Source organism: Saccopteryx bilineata, chromosome 4 (genome assembly GCF_036850765.1).
Source record: "Saccopteryx bilineata isolate mSacBil1 chromosome 4, mSacBil1_pri_phased_curated, whole genome shotgun sequence".
Classification (NCBI taxonomy): Eukaryota; Metazoa; Chordata; class Mammalia; order Chiroptera; family Emballonuridae; genus Saccopteryx; species Saccopteryx bilineata.
In genome coordinates, this window is record NC_089493.1 from 110,765,873 (window position 1) to 110,787,137 (window position 21,265).

Sequence of the window (21,265 nt, forward strand, 5' to 3'; positions counted from 1 at the left end):
TCTATTTTAATAAATGAGTCATGTTAAAATTATTTAAAATATTTTACCTAAGCCCTGGGTGACAGCTCAGTTGGAGCATCATCCTGAAGGGCAGAGGTTGCCGGTTCGATTCCTGGTCAGACACATACAGGAGTGGCTCGATGTTCCTGTCTCTCTCTCTCTGTTTCTCTCTCCCTGCATCTCTATAAAAATAAAAACAATAAATATTTTACCTAATAAAATATCTTCCTCTTTTTAATGTGAAACGAGCCCTTCTCTATTTCCTTATTCAAATAAACTGAAGACTCTTATTATATTCCTTACTGACGGAATTAGATTGTTTTTGTTTTTTCACAAAACAAGTGTTAGAATATTAAAAATGTGTAGTTTTTAGATTGGATTTAGTTGCATAAAAAGCACTTTTATATATAGTATTTTTAAATATAACAATTTTTAAAGTTTCTATTTTCAAATACTCGTGATTAATGTGTCATAATATAATAATAAAATAACCATGGCTTACACATTTTGTCTTGCCTCATATAGTGTGTATGGAACACAAATTGTTCACAAGACATTAAGTATTGTGTTGTTGACTATTATTTACAATTAAACTGCCTATTCATATCTTCATACATGTATAATACATATCTATATACATAGATATATGCCCATGTATATATCTATATTCACACATACACACACAAAAAAGTGCACTTGCCTTTTCAAAAAATTGATTTATAAGTCAACTGTTAGGCTCCAGTGATTTCAGTATTTTGTTTATATTTTATTAGAAATGCATGTGGTTTCTGAGGTTTTTAAACAAATACATGGAATGGTTGAAAGATTTATATTGCTTGTGCTTAGCTAAATATGTCATCTCTAGAAAATACGTGGTTTATTTTGGCACTGTTTTAAAAACTCAAATATTTTAAACATTTGTTAAGTTGGAGCTTGCACATTTGAACTAGTAGCATACATTCCAGAAGAGCATCTCAAGTTACCAAACTTGTAATCCTTTTACTAGAATAGCCTTTCCAAAAACTTTTCTTTTTTATTATGTACTTTAAGTTAAATTTATAAATGTTGAAGTTACTATTTTTAATGTAAAACTTTAGAATTTGACAATGATAAATATATCTTTGAGAATTATTAACATATATACTATTGATATTTCTTTGCAGAAATTTAATACACATATTGTTATTTTTTGCTGTTTTCTAAATACAGTTTTAGAGTATGCTGGTACTTTGGAAGCCATTAGTGTCTTGACTATTTAATTATTATCAAATGTGCATTTTAATGCACAAACTCAAATATCTAAAATATATTTACTTCTTTAAAAATTTTTTAATTTGCCCTGGCCGGTTGGCTCAGCGGTAGAGCGTCGGCCTAGCGTGCGGAGGACCCGGGTTCGATTCCCGGCCAGGGCACACAGGAGAAGCGCCCATTTGCTTCTCCACCCCTCCGCCGCGCTTTCCTCTCTGTCTCTCTCTTCCCCTCCCGCAGCCAAGGCTCCATTGGAGCAAAGATGGCCCGGGCGCTGGGGATGGCTCTGTGGCCTCTGCCTCAGGCGCTAGAGTGGCTCTGGTCACCAACATGGCGACGCCCCGGAGGGGCAGAGCATCGCCCCCTGGTGGGCAGAGCGTCGCCCCATGGTGGGCGTGCCGGGTGGATCCCGGTCGGGCGCATGCGGGAGTCTGTCTGACTGTCTCTCCCTGTTTCCAGCTTCAGAAAAATGAAAAAAAAAAAAAAAAATTTTTAATTTATTGATTTTAGCAAGAGAAGTAGGGGGAGAGAGAGAGACAGGAATCTAGCTGCTCCTGTGTGTGCCCTGACCGGGGATCAAACCAGCAACCTCTGCACTTTGGGACTATGCTCTAACCAACTGAGCTATCCAACCAGGGCTAAAATATATTTACTTTTTATTCACATAAAATCCCCTATTTCAAATTCTATACATTTCAGTGCAATTATTATACATTGATCTTAATCAAATTTATAAGTATAATGCTGAAGACACTGTACTGGATATGCACTATAAAGTATATTGCAGTAAGAAAACATTAAGTTCACTGGGAAGCTGTGTCTGACTTCCTTAACCAGTTTAATAAAGAGAAAAATCAATATGAAAAATTTGTACCTTAGGAACCTTTCTAAACTACATAGATATAAAATAGTTATAGTAATAAAATATTAAAGAGAAACATTGTTTTTGGTAAGTATTTTAGAAAAAACCTAAGGTGAAAGATCAAATTCTAGTTAAAAAATAATAGTGATAGAAGTCTACTACAAAGCACCTCTACTTATTGTTGAACCAACAGTTGAACTCTTAAAAACGATGCTTTGTTGTGTTTGATCACTCAATCATAAGATAAATATAAGCAGACTATGTAACACCATCACCTGTACTGAAATTAGAATCTAAAGCTTAGGGTATGTGGCTGAAAGAGAACCAGGGTGGGATGGGCAGTAGAAGTCATCAGGGCAGAGTCTATAAACTGGTAATAGTGACCATTACAGCGTATAAAAGCAATGTCTCACCATGCATGTATGGCCCTTGTAATCTTATTGTCATACATTTTACTTCTAATACATTGGTACACAATAATAATATTGTTGTTTTTGTTTTAAGCAGTCAACTATTTTTAGAGATTTTAAAATAACACATTTTCTATTTACCACATATTTACCATTTCCAGTACTTTTTGTAGATCCAAATTTCTACCTGTTATTATTTACCTTATTCCTCAAGTATTTATCATTTATACTAATACAGGGAATGAATTCTTTCATCTTTTGTATGTTTGAAAATGTCTCTGTTTTTGGCCTTCATTCTGTGGAAAACATTCTTTGCAGGATAGTGAAATTTAGGTGAACCTTTTTTTCCTTAGTATTTTCAAGATGTTGCTTTATCATCTCTGGGTTGTGTTTTTATTCCTGCTGTCATTCTTATTTTTGTTCTCTGTACATAATATGTCCTCTGGCTGCTTTAAAGATATTTCCCTTTGTCCTCCTATAACTCTCTTAAAATGTCATCCTCTGGACATCCAGCTTCCCTCTTCTCTGTTGAGAAATCAGCTGTTAATCTTAATGTTCTTCTCCTAAAGTCAAGTCTCTGTTTTCTCCAATTGTTTTTTTTTCCGTTTCTTTTTTGTTTGACACTTCTACTGTGTGCAAAGATGTGATCTTTGTAGATTTCTTGCCTGAGTTCATAGACCTTATTAAAACTGACTTGATAACTTTTGCCAATTTTAGGAAATCTCTGGTCAATATCTTTTTCCCCTCCTTGTGAGATTATATATATTATATATAATATATATATTTTTTTTGATAGGGACGGACAGATAGGAAGGGAGAGAGATGAGAAGCATCAATTCTTTGTTGCGGCTCCTTAGTTGTTCATTGATTGCTTTCTCATATGTGCCTTGACTGGAGGGCTACAGCAGACTGAGTGACCCCTTGCTCAAGTCAGCAACCTTGGGCTTCAATCCAGTGACCATGGGTTCATGTCTGTGATCCCACGCTCAAGCCAGCGACCCTGCACTCAAGCTTTTGAGCCTGTGCTCAAGCCGGCGACCTCAGCGTTTTGAACCTGGGTCTTTCGTGTCCCAGTTCAATACTCTGTCCACTGCGCCACCGCCTGGTCAGGCATTGCTGTATTTTTTTTAAATTATATGTATTTTTTCACCCTGTTCCCATATATCGTTTCCACCTTCTTCGGTGTTGTTCTTTTTTTACTCTATTACATTAGTTTTGAGTTTTCAAATTTACCTTTAATTTCACCAATCCTGTTAAAGCCATCTATTTAATTTTTAATTTCAGATTCTGTGAAATACTCATCTTTTAAAATAAATGTATTGTCCCCACTTTGCCTCTGTTTTCTTGAACATTTGAGTCATAGTTATTTAAAAGTCTATGTCTACTAACTCCACTATCTGACTCACCTGTGGGTCTTCCTCTACTGTCTATTTTGTTCCTTGATGTTTAGATACATGGTCCTGTCTCTTGGCATGCTTCTTAATTGTTGACTGAATGTAAAACATCCTGAACCTTCCAATGGTTTTATCTTCCTTCAAAGAGGACTTAACCTTTCTTCTATTGGGAAGATCGAGTGAGAGTGAGTCACCTTAATCCAGTCAATTACTGTGCCCAGTGGATGCTGGGTTGCATTTTGAATAAAGCTCAGCTTTCTCTGGTTAGCCTCTCTTCCCATTGCATAGCTCACCAGGGCTTTCAAAAATAAAAGTGGTATCTTCCCTGGGGCCCTTTTAGCTATTCTCACCTAAGCTTTTTTTAACCTTCTTCTTAGGACATCTCAGAATTTGCCAAGTATTTTGAAAGGGAAACTAGGCATGTGTTTCAGGCCCTTTGACTCTCCAGGTCTGTCACTCCAGCCCTTCAAGATTACCAAAGTGCTGCTGGTGTCTCTGTCCCTAGCAACAGTCTTCTGCCAGGACAGAGCCCAGATTATCATTCTGTCACCTTCACTCAAAACCAGCAAATGCCTCCAGGGAAGAGCAGCTGCATATCAGTTTACCACTGTGTTCTCTGGAATCTAAGTCCCTCCCGTTGTCTTTGTTTCAGCTCCTCTATAATACTTTTAAACAAATACATTTTGTATTTTATCCAGCTTTTCTAGTTGTTCTTGGCAAGAGCATTGGTCTGCCACAAACTACTACTCTGTTGTGTCTGGAAGCAGAATTCCAGTGAGTTTTACATTTCTGTTACATTTTTCATTTCTGGAGGTTATAGTCTGTTCGTTCCCCCATTTATTTGGTAATTTTTATGGTTTCTTGCTCCCATCTCATTTTCAATCCCTTTTTTAATTTCCTTATACATTTTAAATGTGTTTATTCTATAGTTAATTTCTGAATAGTTTAATCTCTCAAGTATTTACTGCTCCAGTTTTGCTATGTATTATTTCTGCTAGCTACATTTACGTTGCCTACTTTTTTGGAGGTTTGGTGATTCATGAATTTGAGCTTCTATTTCTTAGAATTATCCTTAATGAGACTTTTCAAGGCCTGGGTATAAGGTGGCTTCCCCCATAGAGGCTTTGCATTTGCTTCTGCCAGTTACCTGGGACCATGTACAGGCTTTAGAGTGTTTTTAAAATCTTAATTTGAAATTTATGCCCTGGCCAGATAACTCGGTTTGTTAAAGCATCATCTGGAAGAGCGGGGGTAGCCAGTTCATTCCTTAGGACACATACAGGAGCAGATTGATATTTCTGTCTCTCTCAGTAAATCAATAAATAATTTTTGAAGGAATTTTGAAAATTCTGAAAATTGAATAAATAAAGTAAAAAAAAAAAACCAAAACTAAAAAAAAATTGATAGCGAATCCCATGTTTATGGAATGGAAATATTAATATTTTTAAATGTATATACTACAGAAAAAAGTCTATAGATTTGACGTAATCCCCATCAGGGTTCCAATGGCAACCCTTGCCAGTGGCATAGTGAATAGAGCGTCCTCCTGCAGACTGAAATTGCCAATTGGATGCCAGTATCTCTGGCTCAAGCCCAAGGTCACCAGTTTGAGCCCCAGTCAGGGCACATATGAGAAGCAATCAATGGCACAACAAGTGGAACAATGAGTTGATGCTTCTCTGCATGTGTGTGTGTGTGTGTGTGTGTGTGTGTGTGTGTGTCTCCCTTCTACTTCCTCTCAAAAAAAAAAAAGATTCCAATGACATATTTTACAGAAGTAGAAAAAAAAATAATCCTATGTTTATATCATAATTAGATTATTTGTCTTTTTGGTCTTGATTTTTGTAAGTTCCTTGTAAATTTTGGCTATTAAGCCCTTACCAGATGTATTGGCGGTTATGTTCACCTATTTAATGGGCTGCCTTTTCATTTCGTTGATGGTTTCTTTTATTGTGCCAAAACTTTTTAGTTTGATGTACTTCCAATTGTTTTATTTATTTATTTATTTATTTATTTATTTATTTATTTATTTATTTAGAGAGACAGGAACATCAGGCTGTTCCTGTATTCCCTAACTGGGAATCGAACCAGCATCCTCCATACTCTGGGACAACATTCCAACCAATCAAGCTATTTTGCCAGGGCTCTGATTTTCTTTCTTTTTTTTTTTTTTTTTGCCTGAAATGAAAAATTAGAATAAAATATTGCTACAAGAAATGTCTGAGATTTTACTGCCTGTTTTCTAGGATTTTTATGGTTTTGAATCTAACATTTAAGTCTTTAATCTATTTTAAGTTTATTCTTGTGTATGGTGTAAGAAAGTGGTCAAGTTTCTTTTCTTTTCTTTTTTTTGTAATGTATCTATCCAATTATCCCAATACCATTTTTTTTAGGTGAGACAAGGGGAGATAGGCTGACTCCCGCATGTGCCCTTACCAAGATCCAATTGGCAACCCTGTTTGGGGATGATGCTCAAGTACCTAGTTATTTTTAGCACTTGAGACTGTAGCACTCAGACCAACTGAGCTATTCTCAGCACCCAGGGCCATCCTTGAACCAATTGAGCCGCTGGCTGCAGGAGGAGAAGAGGGAGAGGGAGTGGGGGAGAAGCAGATGGTCTTTTCTACTGTGTGCCCTGACTGGGAATGGACGTTGGGATGTCCATATGCAGGGCTGATACTCTATCCACTTAGCAACCTGTCAGGGCCCCCAACACTGTTTATTGAATAGAGTACCATTACCTCATTGTACAATATGTTCTTCCCTCCTTTGTCAAATATTAAGTGATTATAAAGGTGTAGGTTTATTTTGGGGCTCTCTATTCTCTTCCATTTATCTACATATCTGATTTTTTGTTTGTTTATTTTTATTGATTATAATTTGTTGAGTATACATAGATTCAAGTGTCCCACCAAATATATCTCTCCCCCCATGTACCCCTCAACACCCCTCTTGGCTCCTCCCCCAAATGCCTTCCTCCCTTCCCTCCAGGATTTGCTGTCCTGTTCTCAAAATGCTGTGTTATTATATATAATTTCACTAATCTCTTTCCCTTCTCTGATCCCATCCTCTCATCCCCTTTCACTCTGATCACTTTCCCTCTGGTACCTTTGAACCCGCCTCTGCCTCTATTCTGTTTCTCAGTTCACATTGTTCATTAGATTCCTCAAATGAGTGAAGTCATATGATATTTTTATTTCTCTAACTGGCTTATTTCACTTAGCATGATAGTCTCCACGTCCATCCATGTTGTCGCAAGAGGTAAGATTTTCTTCTTTTTCATGGCTGCATAGTATTCCATAGTATATATGTACCACTTCTTTTTATTCCACTTGTCCACTGATGGACACTTGAGCTGTTTCCAGGTCTTGGCTATTATAAACAATGCTGCCATAAACATGGGGGTGCATTTCTTCTTTTGAATCAGTGCTATGGTATTCTTAGGATATATTACTAAAAGTGGGATAGCTGGGTCCAAAGGCATTTCCATTTTTAATTTTTTAGGAATCTTCATACTGTTTTCTACAGTGTCTGCACCAGTCTGCATTCCCACCAGCAGTGCAGGAGGGTCCCCTTTTCTCCACACCCTTGTCAGCACTTATTGTGCATTGTTTTATTAATGAGCACCATTCTGACAGCTGTATGGTGGTATCTCATTGTGGTTTTAATTTGCATTTCTCTAATGATTAGTGATGTTGAACATTTTTTCATATGCCTATTGGCCATTTGTATGTCCTCTTTGTAGAAGTGTCTATTCATTTTTTTTTGCCCATTTTTTATTGGATTGTTTACCTTTCTGGTGTTGAGTTTTACAAGTTCTTTATAAATTTTGGTTATTAAGCCCTTACTATAACCTTTGTTTTCAAGTCTATTTTTTCAAATATAAGTGTTACTACCCCAGCTTTCTTTCATTTCCATTTGCATAGAATATTTTTTTCCATCTCTTTACTTTTAGTCTATGTATATCTTTTGTTTTGAGGTGGGTCTCTTGTAGACAGCATATGTATGGGTCCTGTTTTCTTATCCACGCAGCTACTCTATGTCTTTTGATTGAGCATTTAATCCATTTACATTTAAGGTTATTATTGATATGAAGTTGTTTTCTGCCATTTCATTCCTTAAATCTGCATTCCTCTTTTTCTAGATTTTTTTCCCCTTTGTTCTGTTTACAACAGGCCCCTTAACATTTCTTGCAGCATTGGTTTGGTTGTAATGAATTCCTTAAGGTTTTATTTTTATTTTTATTTTTTTTTGCCTGGGAAGCTTTTTATTTCTCCTTCAATTTTAAATGATAGCCTTGCTGGATCAAGAAGTATTGGTTGTAGGCTTTTGTTATGCATTACTTTGAATATTTCTTGTCATTCTCTTCTGGCCTCAAGTGTTTCTGTTGAAAAGTCAGATGTCATCCTTATGGGGGTTCCTTTGTAGGTGATTGACTGCTTTTCTCTTGCAGCCTTTTTATTCTTTCTTTATCTCTTAACTAGTGTTTTAATATGATGTGTGTTGGTGGAGGTATTTTTGGGTTCCTCTTTAATGGGATTCTCTGTGCTTCTTGAACTTGTGTGACTTTTCCCTTTATCTATGTAGGGAAGTTTTCAGCTATTATTTCTTCAATCAGATTCTCTATTTCTTGTTCTTTCTCTTCTCATTCAGAAACCCCTATGATGCAGATGTTGTTGTTTTTTTCATGTTGTCACAAAGCTATCTTAGAATTTCCTCAGACTTTTTGAGCCTTTCTTTTTGCTGTTCTGCTTCCATACTTTTGTTTATCTTGTCCTCTAAATCACTGATTCAATCCTCTGCTTCATCCAGCCTGCTGTTAATTCCTTCTAGTGTAGTCTTCATTTCTGATATTGTATTTGTCATTTCTGACTGATTCTTTTTTATGAGTTGAATATCATTTTTGATGTTTGCTATCTCTTTATTTAGGTGCTCATATGTATGTCCATTGTTGCTCTAAGATCCTTGAGCATCCTAACAATCATTATTTTAAACTCTGCATCCGGTATCTTGGTTTGGTTATTTTCATCTCATTGTTCTTTTTCTGGGGATTTCTCTTGTTGATTCATTTGGATTGCATTTCTCTGTCTTCCCATTTTGTCTGTGTATAAATTCCTTTTTTGGATGTGCTGTTTGTGTAGCTAGCTGAGTATAGGGTTGGTGTTGTCAGTCTCCTGCTTCCCATTGTGTTGTTTCTAGATCTTCTTTTGTTGGCATCAGCTGTTGTTTGTAATCAGCTGTGGGCTACTTGTCTGCTGCTACTGTTCTTTTTGCTATTTGTGTTGGCGTTTTCTATGCTTTAATTGGGTCAGGTGTGAGGAGCCCTTTCTTAAGATACCACTTTAACAAGGGTTGTTAGGTCCTGAACTGATGCTCTTTGTATCTAGCCACTGGATCCCTGGACATCCCTGGCCGGAACCTAGTGCAAACTAGTGGGGTGGGGGGGTCACTCCCTATGACTGGCCCTTAGCAACCTTCTTGGAGCTATGGGTAATCCAGAATTTGTGGCTGCCTCTGCTGGGCCCAGGTGCCATTGTAAATATCTACTGCACTCCTAGGCTGGCTTTTATCTACTTTTGGCCAGTAGGGGTGGCCTCTATTTTCCCAATGTGTTGTCTGCTTACTGGCCCACAGCTGCCACCACCTGCTCAGGCACTTGGGCATGGACACCACCCCCACCGCCACCAGGCCCGCCCTTTGGTGGGTAATTAGCAGTGGGGGGCAGTGTAGCTTAGACCTCAGTACTCAAAACCTGTATCCCTGATGTGCCCCCTGCTTCTAAGTGGGCAGGGTAATTGCTTCCCTTTGCTAGTTTGCTTCTCCCATGAAAAATGGCCACTTTAGATTTGGGGAATGACTCGGCACAGGGGTTAGAGCATAAACCCAGTGTGTGAGTGTCCTGGGTTCAATTCCCAGTAAGGGCACATAGAAGAAGACCCCATCTGCTTCACTAGCCCTTCCTTTCTCGCTTCTCTCTCTCTCTTTCTCTTCCCCCCCTGCAGCCATGGCTCAATTGGAATGAATCGACCCCAGGTGCTGAGGATGGTTCCTATAGTTCAGGCACTAATGAAAGCTTGGTTGCTGAGCAACAGAGCAATGCTCCAGGTGAGCAGAGCATTGCCCCCTAGTGGAATTTCCAGGTGGGTCCTGGTTGGGGCGTTTGTAGAGGAGTCTGCCTCACTGCCTCCCCTCCTATCACTGAATGAAAATTATAAAATAAAATTAAATGAGCAAAAGACCCAAATAGACTTTTTTGCCAAAGAAGATATATTAAAGACCAAGTACATGAAAAAATACTCAACATCACTAGTCATGAGGAAAATGCCAATCAGAACTACAATGTGATATCACCTCATGCCTCTTAAAGATGGACATCATCAAAAAGACAAAAGATAAAACAAATGTTGGGGGGGGGTATGGAGAAAAGAAAATCCTTGTACAATTTGGTGTGATTATAAACTGGTACAGTATGGAAAACAGTATGGAGGATACTTAAAGGTTAAAAATAGAGTTACCATATGATCTAGTAATTCCACTTCTGGATACTTATCCAAAGGAAACAAAAATACTAACTTGAAAAGATATCTGCACCCCCCATGTTCGCTGCAGCTTTATTAGCAATGACCAAGACATGGAAACAATCTTAAGTGTCCATCAACAGGTGAATGCATAATGAAGCTGTGATTATATATATATAATTCAACCATAAAAAATAATAGCCTGGCCTGTGGTGGTGCAGTGGATAAAGTATCAACTTGGAATGCTGAGGTTGCTGGTTCAAATCCCTGGGCTTGCCGGGTCAAGGAACATATGAGAAGCAACTATTATGAGTTTATGCTTCCTGCTCCTCCCCCCTTTCTCTCTCATTCTTCTCTCTCTAAAATCAATAAGTAAAATCTTCAAAAATATAATAATAAAATCATTCCTTTTGCAACAATATGGAAGGACAATGAAATAAGAGAGAAAGACCAATAATGCATGCTCTCATGTGGAATCTTAAAAATATATATAGTAGGGAATTTTTTTAATGCTTTGTATATTGTCTTAAAGAATTCTCTTTTTGGGTGAACTCTGGACTGTGTCCTTATTCCTTGCTCCAGTAGAAGAGTATAAATATCTAAGCTCAACTTCACCCCTAGCATAAGGCAAATGCTTTCAAGGTAAAAAAAAAAAAAAAAAAAAAAACACACCTTCTAGGCCTTGGCCGGTTTGCTCAGTGGTAGAGTGTCAGCCCAACATGTGGAAGCCTCCACCTCAGGCACTAGAATAGCTCTGGTTGCAGCGGAGCAATGCCCAAGATGGACCAAGCATCGCCCCCAGTGGGCATGTCGGGTGGATCCCAGTTGGGTGGATCCCAGTCAGGCGTATGCGGGAGTCTGTCTGTCTACTGCCCCCACCCCACTTCTCACTTCGAAAAAATACATAAAAACAAAAACAAAAAAAACACCCTGTGCTTCATTTACCATTTAGGATTCCCAGTTTTACTTAGGTTTTGATCTCTCCAAGTTACCAACTTACCAACATATTGATGCATTTGAGACTATGTTTGTCATTTTCTGATCAGCATTTTTACTTGCTTATCAAGTCCAGGTCCATCCTAGCAGGAAACAGCAGTCAGGGTGAAATATTATTAAATTCACACACACACATATACACGCACACCTGTATTGCTAATAAAATGTTCTGAATTTAGTTCCCAATTTAATATAACTTATATGTCTGATGAAAATGAATAGATAATAAAATTATCTTCCAAGAGGCATAATTGCAGCTCTTTGTCCCCACCAGTAACTACAAGCAATTTTCCACTAGAGAAAAGAATTATGATTGAATAATCCAAATTAGCCTGGGCAAGAAAACTAACAGCTGCCCAAAATGAAATGTTTGAGTTATGAGCCATGTGCCACTTTGGTTTATCTGCAGCCAACATGTTCAAGATCCGTATTCAGTTAACCATGTTGCTTGGGAGGGCCTGCTTGCCCTGAATAAGAGCTGCCTGGTGATGAGTAAGAAGAATCCGTGACACACAAGTTCAGACCTTGCAACTTTGTTTTTGTTTTTTGAACTTTCTTCTCCATTGTAGCTAGGGATCCGTGGTGGAATTTAAACACTTGTATGGTAACTCCATTCCTTTAGCCATTGTGTTTGCTAAGCTCTAGCTAACAAACTTTTAACACTGGCTCCATGCAAAGCAAGACGTAGAAAACAGTAGCAATCAACACTCCTGGTTTTAGCATTAAAACCATATAATTTATAGGTCTTTAGGCAAGTAAGACGCTCTTGCCTGTCTAGTCCAGGTATTCCCAAAAAAGTAGTCTTGACACTATGAAAACTAAAGAAACAAACCAAAGTGCACCTAAGAAAGCTCAAATAAGAGGTGACTCTCATTTCAAAAAAGCATACCTATTGTAACAGAAACTTCAAAATGTGTGCCTGCTTTGAGACTTGGGAACTTTGCCTAACGTAGAAGAACCAAAATTACATAAAAGGTGAGGGCTGCCAAATCCACTTGGAAAATGTACTTTGTCTCATGTGGCCCTTTTCTTCCAAGTCAACAGCTTTGGTTGCTTAGGGAGATCCTCCAGATAATGTCACAAAGAATGTTTCTCAACCCATATGGATTATGTACACATTGGCTTGCTAAAGACAAGTTTTTACTTTAAATCTCTCAGCCTCATTTTGCTTCTAAACATATTGTTTTGAAACAAAAACCAGGTGACTGAAACTAAGGAGAATGAATTTCTTCTCCAAGTCGTAAACCAGTTCAAATATAATTTTAACAGTGATAAAATAATTTGACATAAAGTGTCTCAGTGTTACTGCTTTACTTAAGGTACGTTGATTATTACTGTCATATCAGAGTCTTATCCCTTTGCAAAATTAAAGTTGCTTTTTGCATCTTATCTTCTTAAACTGTGGGTATATTATAAAGAGTAGTTATATACTTTTATTTAGGTGACATAGAGGAATATAAGTATGTAATTTTGTTTGTCAAATAAAAGTGAGGAAAAACTTTTGAAATCAGAAGTTTCCTTTCAAGTCCTCAATCATACCAAAATAATCTTTATCTCTGCTTTTATAAAAATGGCACCATTTTCAAGAAATAAATCTATCCTGTGAACTGCAAGTTTAAATATTGCAGATATTATCTTTAAGTTGCAGTAAGACAAAAAGTGACTTCATCAGCTCTTGAATCAGAGAATGGAATGTGTGTACTTTTATTTTTTAGATTTTAAGAAGATTTTTCTGGACCTAGGTTAGATTTTTTTTCCCCCGAAGGACCAATAGCCCAAATCATCACTTAAGTTCTGGCATGTTATTCTGTTTTTATAAGAATGGCAAGAAAATTAATAAAAGCACATTTCATTCTTACTAAAACCTTAGACCTTGTATGCTTCAAGTGTCCTTTGCGTTTCAGTTCTTATGTGCTTTCTTCATTTAATTCATTGCTGTGTGTTATATCCTTTACTCCATCAAATTCACCTCCATGTGTTTAAATTCATTCTTCAAGAATACTTACATGCGACCCTGCATGGAGCTTTCTCTGAATCCCCACCCCACTCCAGTGCCAAATTGCAGTTAGTATCTCTTCTCTATGGCTTGTAGCCCCTTCCTTGTCTCTTATTAGAACAGTTCCGTTTCCCCCTTTTTCAGTATTCCTGTGCTACCTCTCAGCAGAAGGCAGCCTCTGGAGGTCAGAAATTGTCTTGTTCCTATTTCTTTTCACAGATGAATAATCATTCTTGTTAATGATGAAAACCTGAATTTTCAAAATAGAGTTTTGTTTTACAAATATTTGTGTAGCCTCTCTTTCTAAAAAATATCTGGCATTAAATGATTAAGATTTGAGTCTCTTTTCCTCAAACAGTGGTATTAAAATACACAATTATATCAAGTTATCCAGCACCTGACACAATAGCAGGTAAAACACTGTGCTCAGCTGAAGATGTTAAGTTTTAACTGTAATCAATTTAAAGTGAAAAATTTTGTGGGCTTGGGGATTTTTTGGTTGGTTTTTGTTTGCTTGTTTGGTTGGTTGTTTGGCTGTTTGGTTGGTTTGGTTGGTTTGGTTTAATTAGATTTAGTTTTTGAAATCAGAATTTCTTGTGTAGCTGTTCCACACAGTTTAAAGTTTGAAATTCCATTCTACGATAAAGTGAAGACATGGCTTCATTGTCTTGGAAAGTTTATACAAAATCTCCAGACCACAAAAATCTGCCATGTAAATCTTTACTGAACAATGGTAATAACTAAGTTGCCTTCTGGAATTAAGTGTGTCAAAATTTTAAGTTCAGGCAAAGAGAGGAATATGGAAAGCAATATATAAACCAGGCTGGTGTGGTTGGGTGCCTTCTGATAGTGCTTCAATCTACTTCAGTTCATAATTTAATGATTCCTTATTTCCAAAAAATAACAAAAGTTTTATGAATTCTGATTATTTTAATAAACTTTCTTGAGATTTTACTTTCTGGCTTTATATCATTTTTTCAATACCTGACCTATCCTATAAGATATTTGAGAGTAAACATAATTTGTGTGTGAACATTACCCACCAAGTAACAACTTCCAAAACTAATATTTAGTTACTAATTTTATTTCCTCTCTACTTTAGTCTCCACCAATTCTCATCACATTACTTGCTGAATGAAAATCCTAAAGCTTAAAAACATAAACACATAGGTCAGTTATATCAAAGGCTTTTTGAAACACTCAAGCATAGAATAGCCATTGCATTTTACTCGTATGACATTAACACCTTTAATTTCCTTAAAGAAGAGTGTCTTCTCATTAACCTGTCCTGGCTGTGTCTAATCAAGTGATATTTCGGGATAGCATGTCCTTCTCCAAAATTGTTTCTAGCATGTACTTCTTCACTATCTTGGTTACAAATGATTGCCAGCAGAGTGATTCACTTTCAATGACAGTATTTGTAATTTTCTAGGAACTACAGTTTTTTTATTCATCAAACAACAGTAAACCAGAACTGCCAACATTGTTTAAATTAAAATCATCTTAATGAATAGTGCTCACATTTTGGCACATAGCCAAATGAACCATCTTTGTCTTACAGTATAGCAAAAATGTTAAGACACTAACTACATTAAGACTTCATTTTTGTTGGCCCTGGCCAGTTGACTTAGTGGATAGACTGTCACCCAGTGTACAGACGTCCTGGGTTCAATCCCTGGTCAGAGCACACAGGAGAAGCAACCATCTGCTTCTTTTCCCTTCCCTGTCCCCCTTCTCTCTCTATCCTCCTCCTGCAGCCATTGGTTTGAGCATTGGTCCCAACACTGAGGATAGCTCAGTTGGTCCAAGCATTGCCCCCAGATGGGGTTGCCAGGTGGATCTTTGTCAGATGCATGCAAGTATCTATCTCACAATCTCCCCTCCTCTCACTTACAAAAAAAAAAAAGACTTAACTTTTCTTAAAATTTATCAGGCGAGAAATGAAAATGCTATAGAGTCTTAGCTTTTCCTCTGAACATCTAAAGTTCTCTTAGCTAGTAATTTTTTTATTTAGAATTAGGATATCTCATCTTTTTGAAACTTATTAATTAAAACACATAGTCACCTTATGAAACTTTCACGTTTTGGTAAAATGAGAGCAAAGAATTAGATAACTGTCATAATGTGACATTAGCAGGCATATTTAGAGGTAGAAGTACAAATGTGTATTCATTCCTAAGCTCCTGCTTCCCTGTTTCTTTTAAGAGCTGAAATTTGTGCCCTCGTGGTTAATGTTTTGACAGATTTTATCATAAACCTTGCTGTTGTAAATTTTACTTGAGCCAAAATTTAACATGTTGCAAGCTCAGAAACAGTTTTTACTGTTAGTGACCAGAAAAGGAAATAAATCAATTATGCTCTTTTGAATGGTAGGAGTACAGAGTTTAACTCTTTCAAATTTACACATTATTTGAAATTTGGAAGAAATTCTCATGTTGCATGTTCAAGGTCTCTCAATTGTCAATAAAATATACACAAACACTTTTGTGACTATTACAAGGGAGACTGTACCAAAGAAAATGTTACATGGTTTAAATATGCTCAGTAAATTTTATAATTTAGTGAGCCAAAATATTATCCCTATTTTTTTTAATGAAAAGCTCTTTGTCTTACCCTCAGCATGTGGTTGATTCAAATACTATGGGGTGGCCATTTGTTTCCAAATATTTATCAGCATGTTCTTCTGTTAGACCCTATTTTATGGTGTCTGTCATCTACTATTTTATAACTACTTAGAATGTTTTATTAAACATGCTCCCAATCATTGTTATTCCTAATAGCCTGCAGATCTAGATATTTTTTTCTTCTAAAACATTCTCAATGACCATGACTATTAATATTTACCTATAAATGCGTTTGTACACAGGCTCAACCATAGCACATCAATGAAGAGAAAAAAGAGTTGTTACCCAGTTCTTTATTCTAGAATAAATCAAATCAATAAATATTTATTGAATGTCTACTATGTGCAAATAGCCCTGGACTGGTCAGCTTTTAAAAGCCATCCAACTTTGCACATTGAAAAACCAAAGCATTATCATTTCAAGCATTGCAGAAGCTGTCTCCATGTCCTTTATGTGAGGACCCTGCAGTTACTTGGGACCCTGAAGTTATTTGGGATAAAGAAAGACAAGGAGGAAAAAGCTACTTCACAGACCAAAAAGAGGAGCAAGACTATCCTAAAATATCACCATCGATGGATTGCACCAAGTATGTGTGTGTGTGTACATATGTAGATATGTATGAGTGTATAGTATAATGTGTGTGTGTATATACATATATACACAGAAAAAAATGAGTGAATTTGAGAAAAACAGAGTGTTAAAATCATTAAGAATGGGCATTTACTTTTGAGTCCAGAAGTTTCCTTGTAAAAGGGGCTTAATAGTTCAACTAATGTTAAGTCCTACGGTACCATGATACCAAAATATATAATGGTGTAACAGAAACATTACTCAGGTTGGTGCCCTAAGTTCTAAAACCTAACTTTTTCTAAAGTGTATTAAGAGATGACCTCATCAAGCAATAGATTTATAATAAGAGTGATTTTTATGTTGTTACTATAGAAAATTGTTGTAGGGTCTAAATAAGAAGTTAATTTTACCATAAATAAGAGAAACTATTTAAAAGTTCATTTTGAAGATTCTAATTGTTATTAGAAACTATATAAAAATTACCAGTAAGAAACAAAACTTGTATATTTAATTATACTATATTATATAATATTACTTTATTATACTATACTATTTATAATATATATAATATTATATTATACTATATATTGTTATATATGCCTATGCATTTTAATTCATTAATTTATAAAAAATAAAATAATATCCTATTTACCACATTAAGTAATTAAAAATGTTTCCTTTGTGAACATATAAGAGGAAGGCCAGTGCGAATTTCCAGCTTTACCAAATAGAATTGATCCTGCCCACTTTGCATAAAAAGTAGCAATGTGTTGGTCATTGATGATACGGTCATTGACAGTTGTACAGAGGATGACTGATGTCAATTTTAAAATATTTGTAGAAAAAGTCATTTTAATATCAATTTTTGCCTCTTATTGGTAGGTTAAGTTTAATTTCTAATGAAAATGAAAGCAGACCCTTTCAGTAACCTTTTAAAGAAGTAGCTTTTATCTTTCCTGAAATGCCTACAATTAATTTCTCAATTTTTTGTGTGAGAAAAGAAACTGATATAGCTCCATTATTCCAAGTTTATACTTCTGTTGTGAAATTGTTGGTTATTAGGATCACTTTGAAACAAAAATACCTTCTCACATATCTTTTAATTCTTTGATACTTACCACTCATTCAAAGCAGACCCTGGTTTCCTTCTCAGCAGCCTTTCCCTTTTCCAGAAACTTTCCCGCGGCCTTGTAAACACAGTGAGCGCTTCCAGTGTGTGACTATGGCTACATTGGTTTGCTCTCTTTCATCTATTTTTTTTTTTTTGGTATATTGTGTAATTAATGCCTTTGGATAGATTCTAAATAAAATTTTACTTGGATGTTCCAGATAAAATGCTTAAGTTCATGAAGAAATATTATCTCTAGAGTTGTTTCTGATTTTCATCTCATGGTTCCCCTCTTCTGACCAGAATCCCCACTGCTGAGACCCTCCCCCTAGGACCTAGCCTGGATTCACCTGCCCCCTTGTGGTATTCCTCTTGGAATAGTTCATTGATTTTTTTGAATTTTGGATTTGCCTGAGAAATGTCATGATTCTTGTCTAATAGTCTAAGGTCAGAAAAGTTTCTTCTGTTAGATACTGACTAACATAAAAAAGTGAAAGTTTTTAAAAAAATTTAATTCATAGCACAAGATGAAAATTAGGACTATAAAGAAATAGATATCTTGGAATAAATAATGATATTTTATCTAGAATCAATAGCAGAGACCTGCAGACTGATACACTAAAGAGATGTTTCAAAAACCCTCATAAACTTAAAATCAAGTTTCTTCTATGTCAGTGTCCTCTTTTTAAGTAAGTGCAGGAAGAGAGGTAAATGCTACTCTATTTTATTTAAATTTTAATAGATTTTCTATTTTCTTCCTGTTGTCAGAATGACTATATATATATATATATATATATATATATATATATATCTCAAACCTTACATCTTGGATAGTCTGGTATGTCCAACACGACAGATACAAAACAGGTTTTGGTTTTGCTCTCTTAAAAAAAGAACCCGTTCACATGCCACAGGCTGATTCTTACAATCTTCAGTTGAAGTCAGTAAAATCTGCACATGGAAAGGGATGTACGTGTTCAATGAGTGAGTTACCTACCCACCAGTTCAGGGACATTTTGCAAGCATAAAAATTTAAGAATTAAGCCTCTAGTTAATAAGGATGAAAGAAAAAAAATGGGGGAAAGTTCTACTTACATAAATAATTATTCCTCTTGAGAAGAAGAGATACATTAATAAATTATGGTTAACAAGACTCCAGGTAAAAAATTTTAAGACACTTTTTCTATCTATAAACGGTACAGTAAATATTTCTAGTGGAAAAGATATCTCTTCCTCTGTTGTTTCACCTCCCATGCCTACCCTTCCCCCCAAAACAGATTTGATTGAATAATAGTGATCCTCTGTCACATTTTAAACATCCTGTCACCTCTTGAGATCTAGAAGAAGATACAGTATGCACACTTTAGTAAAGCTATTTGTAGCCCCACTCCCAGATCTCTAGTAGCCACCACTCCTTTGCAGATTCTCATACATTTGCAACAGTTGACCTACTAACAGGTTCCCAGAAACACAAGTTCAAATTTTGGCAGGCTTACCTCACCTCTTTGTCCTTCCAAAGTACATAAATGCTAAACTGTGTTCACAGTGAGGAAGGGAGAGTCATTCCAATGAGGCTTTTTAAAACCAAGACCCTTTCTTGTGCCTACCAAGTTACTGCCATCTTCGCCAAGGAATAAAATTTTGTCAGTGTGCCCTTGGCATAATTTCTTCAGCCTGGATTAAACACAGGTGACTGGGAGTCTACCTTATCTCCACAGGGCATTAGTCACTCTATAAAAGTTAAATTTATTATGAAATGCTTTGTTTGTGTTAACATATATCTTCCCTGGGAAGTTAGAAACAAAGACATGTCCTTTAAGACTCCATATGGGGAAAACACATCCTCCTGTGGAATTTAACCTTAATTTGAACCAAGATCTGTGAAAGAAAAGCACTTTAGTGTATTGTTCCCTTGCTCCACCCATCTATCCCCTTATCTAAATGGGGTTACTGTTGCTTCATGGTTCTTAACTCTTTCCATGCCAAACCTTGCTTTCCTGAGTTAAAAATTTCCCTTAGAAGAGAAGTATATTAGAATAATTGTGACAAACAGTTATGCTTTACTTGCAAGGATAAGTGGTTTTGTGTAATATATTAATTCTGAGATCCTCTTAATTAAATAAATGGTACAGCCAAGCTGTGCTGATATATTTTATTGTTAATTTGGTTGTTTTAACAAATGGTACATGGTAAAGAATATTGTATTTCCTAAAATTGCATTTCCTGAGAATCGTTTCTAAGATACTCTTACTGGTAAACATTGTCATGTATGCATAGTTTCTACCTTGTTAGAAGTAGAGAATGAATAGAATAAAAGTTTCCATAAGGAATGTTGTATGTTTGAAATGTATATTAGGATGAGGTATGTTTGAGAGACGAATTTTCGATCCCTGTTTTACTTCAGTCTGTTGCAGTCTTTCTACGCTTTTAGTTCATAGATGCTTCAACACTCCATTTTAAAAGCAAAACCCAACCCTCCATTGCTGCTACCCCCATTATAACAGACCAGTTGTTCCCAAGGACCAAGGACACTATTTCCAAAAACAATATTTAAGTTAACTATAACCAAATGAATTTTGTTCATTGATTTTTCTTACAGTAAGAAAATATACAAACTAAATTTTAATATAAGCTTAGATATTCATTTATTCTAAAAAATAAGTATGAGAAATGTTTTTAAATAGATGTGTACTCGATTCCTTTACTCAAAATAACTATCTTCAGCATTATTAAATTGAAATTTTTTTAGCAAAAATAAAAATTACAGCAATATATTTACAGATTCCTTTGGTCACATATTTTATTATTACATAATGTGTTTCACTTAAGCTATATTTTTGAAATTTGATGTTTATTGAAATATGAAACATATACATAATACATTTAAGACATTAGGATATTACAAGTAATATCAAATCGAGGCATCATTGTTCTACTCCTCAGCCCACCTATACTTGGTTCTTCTCTAACCAAGTCTTTATGTGAGAATCACAAAAGCTTAGCTCCACCACTTGTTAACACTTGTCAAAGAAAAGGATGAAAAGTGTGAAGTTTGTAGACAATGAAAAAAAAACAATTTGACAAAAACTGAAATAAAGTAAAGAACCAAAGGTAATTCCAAACTATCACATATATAGATTCTGGTAATTCTCAAAGTATTTGTAAAATTGGATAAGAGAGAGTAGGCGTGCCATGTGTGTGTGTTTATGAAAATGAAGACAATAGTCATCTTCACATATTAAAATTCATGATGTAAAAAAATAATAAATAAATTGAAAGATGTAAAGATGTGGCAAAACAGCCCTGGCCAGTTGGCTCGGTGGTAGAGCGTCGGCCTGGCGTGCAGGAGTCCCAGGTTTGATTCCGGCCAGGGCACACAGGAGAAGAACCCATCTGCTTCTCCACCCTTCCCCCTTTCCTTCTTCTCTGTCTCTCTCTTCCCCTCCCGCAGCCGAGGCTCCATTGGAGCAAATTTGGCCCGGGTGCTGATGATGGCTCCATGGCCTCTGCCTCAGGTGCTAAAATGGCTCTGGTTGCAG

The 21,265-nt window shown here is 36.1% G+C and overlaps 1 long non-coding RNA gene across 1 annotated transcript; it reads right to left on the reverse strand.

Moving 5' to 3' along the window:
• Positions 1-32: 32 nt before the first annotated feature.
• On the reverse strand, positions 33-17,788 carry LOC136336269 (uncharacterized). The gene is made up of 3 exons (XR_010731403.1): positions 17,737-17,788; positions 11,433-11,511; positions 33-182 (listed from the first exon to the last, which is right to left on the reverse strand). It is a non-coding gene; the product is annotated as an uncharacterized lncRNA (long non-coding RNA).
• Positions 17,789-21,265: the final 3,477 nt, after the last annotated feature.